The sequence below is a fragment of the Staurois parvus genome, unplaced genomic scaffold, assembly GCF_062004578.1.
Source record: "Staurois parvus isolate SC_StPar_1 unplaced genomic scaffold, SC_StPar_1.0 ptg001044l, whole genome shotgun sequence".
Taxonomy (NCBI): domain Eukaryota; kingdom Metazoa; phylum Chordata; class Amphibia; order Anura; family Ranidae; genus Staurois; species Staurois parvus.
The window spans coordinates 2,430,951-2,436,950 of NW_028318840.1; positions in this window are offsets into that span (position 1 = coordinate 2,430,951).

Consider the following 6,000-nt stretch of genomic DNA (forward strand, 5'->3'; position numbering starts at 1 on the left):
AACTCGCCATGTCTCTTATAACGTACGTCGGACTGTCTACTCTACAAAAAGGGGTCATTTGGGGGATATCTGTACTGTTCTGACATTTGGGGGATATCTGTACTGTCCTGACATTTGGGGGATATCTGTACTGTCCTGACATTTGGGGGATATCTGTACTGTTCTGACATTTGGGGGATATCTGTACTGTTCTGACATTTGGGGGATATCTGTACTGTCCTGACATTTGGGGGATATCTGTACTGTCCTGACATTTGGGGGATATCTGTACTGTTCTGACATTTGGGGGATATCTGTACTGTCCTGACATTTGGGGTATATGTGTACTGTTCTGACATTTGGGGGATATCTGTACTGTCCTGACATTTGGGGGATATCTGTACTGTTCTGACATTTGGGGGATATCTGTACTGTTCTGACATTTGGGGGATATCTGTACTGTCCTGACATTTGGGGGATATCTGTACCGTCCTGACATTTGGGGGATATCTGTACTGTTCTGACATTTGAGGGATATCTGTACCGTCCTGACATTTGGGGGATATCTGTACTGTCCTGACATTTGGGGGATATCTGTACTGTCCTGACATTTGGGGGATATCTGTACCGTCCTGACATTTGGGGGATATCTGTACTGTTCTGACATTTGAGGGATATCTGTACCGTCCTGACATTTGGGGGATATCTGTACTGTCCTGACATTTGGGGGATATCTGTACTGTCCTGACATTTGGGGGATATCTGTAATGTTCTGACATTCTTGGACCTCAAGAAATTAGATTGGCTGTCAGTACTTCAGGATTGATCAATATTCAGATCTATACTATAGTTTGTGAACTCTATAACTTTCCTACAAACTAAATATTACATCCTAATTTGGGTTATTTTCACCAAAGACATGTAGCATAATACATCTCGGCCTAAATTTATGAAGAACAATTATTTATTTGTAAACTTTTATAACAGAAACAAAGAAAAACGTGTTTTTTTTTTCAAAATTTTTGGTCTTTTTTTGTTAATTTAGCAAAAAACAAAAACCCCGGCTGTGATTAAATACCACCAAAAGAAAGCTCTTTTTGCGTGAAGAAAATTATAAAATTTTAGTTTGGGTACAATGTTGTATGACCGCGCAATTGTCATTCAAAGTGTGAGAGCGCTGAAACCTGAAAACTGTCCTGGGCAGGAAGGGGTAAAAGTGCCCGGTATGGAATTGGTTAAATAGGACAAGGTTCTTACTGGATGGAATAGGAGTCAATCCTTTTATTTGATGAAAAACTTTGAAAATTTGGGACTTTTTGGACATTGTTTGGACTTTTTTTTTTTGGACTTTTTTTGGACACTTTTTGTTTTTTTTGGACTTTTGTGATTTTTATTGAACACTTTATATTTTAATTTAGTTTATTTTATTTATTGTAATATATCACAAAAAGGTTATATATAGTATGGTTAAATAGGCGGTCTGGCGCCAATCTTCGCCGTGCGTGTGCACGTGCGTGTGCGCAATCGCGCATTCCCGCGCGCATACGCACAACCAGCAATTCTTCTGTGGGAATTCCTATGCGCATGCGCATTTCCGATCGCGATTCTTCTTGCCGGAAATACCTTACAGTAGTACTGCTCAGGGCAGACTGACCATTTGGAAACTCGGGCACTGCCCGAGGGCCCGGGGTCAGTAGCGGGCCCCATGAGATGCCCCTGGTACCTTTTTCATAGGCTTTTTTGAGTTTGGGCATGGACACAGGGGTCCCATGATCCCCTATTGCCCGGGGGCCCCATGAGTTGTCAGTGCGCCCCTGGTTCTGCTTACCCTTATACAGAAGTTACGGTCCTGAGGACGCCAAATGTATAGGCGAAACGTGTTGACCATTTTCTGACCTTACCCTACTTTTGGAATTTGTATTCATGCTATAGATGATATGTGTCACATGCAAGGGATAGGCGATGTACTTATTTTTTATTCCCCCTTGCTGTGTCTGGGGGTTATGTATGTATTGTTTGTTTTATTAAAAAAAGTTTGTGTTTGTGACTATTTTATGTCAATAAACTGTGATATTTGATAGTGTGGTCTCTCGCTGTGCCCATAAAATCCGCTAGTTTGGCCATACAATTTTTGTCCGGCAGCCTTTTTCTACTATAAGAAAGCATTTCCAATGATATGATTTATTCGTGCTTCTTCATCATACATCTTAACAAAATGATAGCAGAAAAGCATACTAGGGGGTGGTTGGCCCCCCTGTAAAACACAGGTCAAACAGAGAAGGAGAGAGTATATACAGTTCAAGTATACGAACGGAAAGCTGTAAATCAAGGAGCTGAGATTTGTAGTTTGCCCCGGGAGTTGGACAGAGAGGCCTTGAGGATCCACTCCATATATTGAAGAGATGTCATTAATGACAGTATTTCTGATGGGGAGAACGTACTTTCATAATAGGAGTGCCATCTCATAAATAACATTTTGGTGGGGGCATAATTCTGAATTTCTGTGTCCAATTTCTCTTTATAGAGAAGAATCGAAAGATCCTTTTTGACTGTCGAGACGTTAGAGTGGGTAGAGGTAGTCCACGTTGTTAGGATACTTTTCCTAGCTGTCAGGAGACAAAGGTGTATCCATTGTGGAATATAGGGGGGTGCTTTGGGGCAGGGGGGCTACCCCCTCCCAAAGCACCTTGTCCCCATGTTGATGGGGACAAGGGCCTCTTCCTCACAACTGTGGCTGGTGGTTTTCGGGGTCTGCGGGCAAGGGGGTCCCCAGATCCTGCCCCCCGTATGTGAACGAATATGGGGTACATGGTACTGCTGCCCATTCACAAAAAAAGTCTAATGGAAAAATGACAGAAGACAGTCTTTGAAAAGTCCTTTCTTAACCTTTCTTAACCATTTGCCCCTATGGCCGAATGGCGGGCGGCAAATGTCATCAGCGTTCCGGGTGGATGCCATATGGCGTCCTCCCGCACATGTGCAGATTGCGCTCCTGCAGAGCGGCGCGATCTGTCACCGGCTGTGTACCTCGGACACGGCCGATGACAGATCTGAGTATCGGCCCCATTGCCGGTACCATGTGACCTGCTGTGACCAATCACAGCAAGTCACATGACAGTTGTATACAATGGATGGCTTCATTCATGCCATCCATTGTATACTAGTGTCTAGCTGTGAATGGTCACAGCAGGTCACATGCACATGTCATGTGATTAGCTGTGGCCAAATCACAGCTAAGCACAAAAACAAAAAAAACCCTGAATGAATCGATGTCATTCAGGTAATTGCTTGTTTATAGCAAAGTAATTCTTTGCTATAAGCAAACTGTGTAAAAAAATAAAAAATACTGATCACTTCCTCAAAGTAGTACAATGTTACTATGGTAACATTGTACTACTTTGGTCATAGTGAAATATGAAAAAAAAATCTTAAAAAAAGAAAAAAATTTAATAAAAAAATACATAATAAAAAATGTTTTTTTTTTTCTTACTGTCACCAGTCAGTGTCCCTGATCACCGCCATGCCAGTTATATGATGACGTTGTACTGCACTGGTGACAATATGTAAAAAAAAAATAGTGAAACTAATTTTTTAAATTTTTTCATTTTCCGAAAAATTATGACAAAAAAATACAACTTAAAAAAACTTGCCATTCCTCTTATGAAGTACGTCGGACTGTCTACTCTGCAAAAAGGGGTCATTTGGGGGATATCTGTACTATTCTGACATTTGGGGGATATCTGTACTATTCTGACATTTGGGGGATATCTGTACTATTCTGACATTTGGGGGATATCTGTACTGTTCTGACATTTGGGGGATATCTGTACTGTTCTGACATTTGGGGGATATCTGTACTGTCCTGACATTTGGGGGATATCTGTACTGTTCTGACATTTGGGGGGATATCTGTACTATCCTGACATTTGGGGGATATCTGTACTATTCTGACATTTGGGGGATATCTGTACTGTTCTGACATTTGGGGGATATCTGTCCTGTACTGACATTTGGGGGGTATCTGTACTGTCCTGACATTTGGGGGGTATCTGTACTGTTCTGACATTTGGGGGATATCTGTACTGTCCTGACATTTGGGGGATATCTGTACTGTTCTGACATTTGGGGGGATATCTGTACTATCCTGACACTTGGGGGATATCTGTACTGTCCTGACATTTGGGGGATATCTTTACTGTCCTGACATTGGGGGGATATCTGTACTGTCCTGACACTTGGGGGATATCTGTACTGTCCTGACATTTGGGGGATATCTGTACTGTCCTGACATTTGGGGGATATCTGTACTATTCTGACATTCTTGGACCTCAAGAAATTAGATTGGCTGTCAGTACTTTCCTACAAACTAAAAAATACATCCTAATTTGGGTTATTTTCACCAAAGACATGTAGCAGAATACATCTCGGCCTAAATTTATGAAGAACAATTATTTATTTGTAAACTTTTATAACAGAAACAAAGAAAAACTTTTTTTTTTTTCAAAATTTTTGGTCTTTTTTTGTTAATTTAGCAAAAAATAAAAACCCCAGCGGTGATTAAATACCACCAAAAGAAAGCTCTAGTTGTGTGAAGAAAATGATAAAATTTTAGTTTGGGTACAATGTTGTATGACCGCGCAATTGTCATTCAAAGTGTGAGAGCGCTGAAACCTGAAAACTGGCCTGGGCAGGAAGGGGTAAAATTGCCCGGTATTGAATTGGTTAAAAACAAAAATAAAAAAAGGTTTCCTGAAGTAGATCCAACGTCAATCGTGATGCCCTCCGGCACCGCCAACCCAAAAGAAGAAGAAAAAAAAAGTTCAACTCTCAACGCTGACTCCTGTCATCCGACAGCTGTGCTGGGATGACAGTTTTTTAAATACTATGATGACAGTCACAAGGGGGCATTCCTGTGTGACTTTGATGGATTCAGTTTTTCTTTTTTTAACCGTCACCTCTCCTCCCTGGTCATCCTTCATTCATGGATTTTGATACAGCTGCAATTTTGGATCCTTCCTTCAATCGATCGACCCTTACATTGTTCGGCTAACCCTTCCATCAATCGATTCTTCCTTTGTTTGATCGATTCTTCCTTTCTTTGATCTTTCCTTTGACTGATTGAAGGAAGGATTGATTGATCAAAGGAAGGATGGAACGATTGATCGAAGGAAGGGTTAAACCTGCTTCAGTGTGAACCTTGCCTTTAGGCAGCAGGGATAACTGGGGAGGAGTGGTGAGGGCTAAAAAAAAAAAAAGCACTGATCCATCAAAGTCACATAGCAATGCTTCCTAGGAGCGTTTCACATGTTTTTTTTCTGCTGGAAAAACACTCAAAAAAACTCTACAAAAACTATTTTTATTTCTGCTCCTGGATGCTGAAGCTCAAAAAATGCTAATAGTCTTAGGCTGGGTTCACACCTATACAGGTTGTGTTTGAGCCGTTTCAGCATTGCGTTTTGCACTTGTGTTTTTGACGTGTTTTTGATGTGTTTTTGTTTTAATTTTTTAAATTTTTCTTGTTGCTAGGCAGATCAAAAACGCGTCAAAATACGCAATACATGCTTTTCTACAGCGTTTCCATTGAAGTCTATAGAATCAAACACACAACTTTTTGCGTTCAATAAAGTTCCTGACCCTTCCCAAAAAAATACACCGGGTGAAAACGCACAGCTGTGAACATGTCCCATAGAAAATCATGTTAAATGGACTGTACTGCGTTTCTGAAAAACGCGTAGGTGTGAACCTGGGTTAAAGCAGTGTGCATGGACGCATAGGACAATACTATTTATCTTCTGGGAGCTTAAAAAATGCTAATAACAGCTTCTAGGAGCTTAAAAAAAATGCTAGTGTGCATGCAGCCTCAATGTGGTTTTTTAACTGTCGTTGCTAATTCATGATGTCAGTCCTTGTATTGTGTGGGGTCACAATGGGTGAGACAAATTGGCAAACCTATTTGTCATACCTGAAATTCAGCTTTAATGGTTGTTGTTGAATAATAACTTAGTAAACTTTTCTCCATAG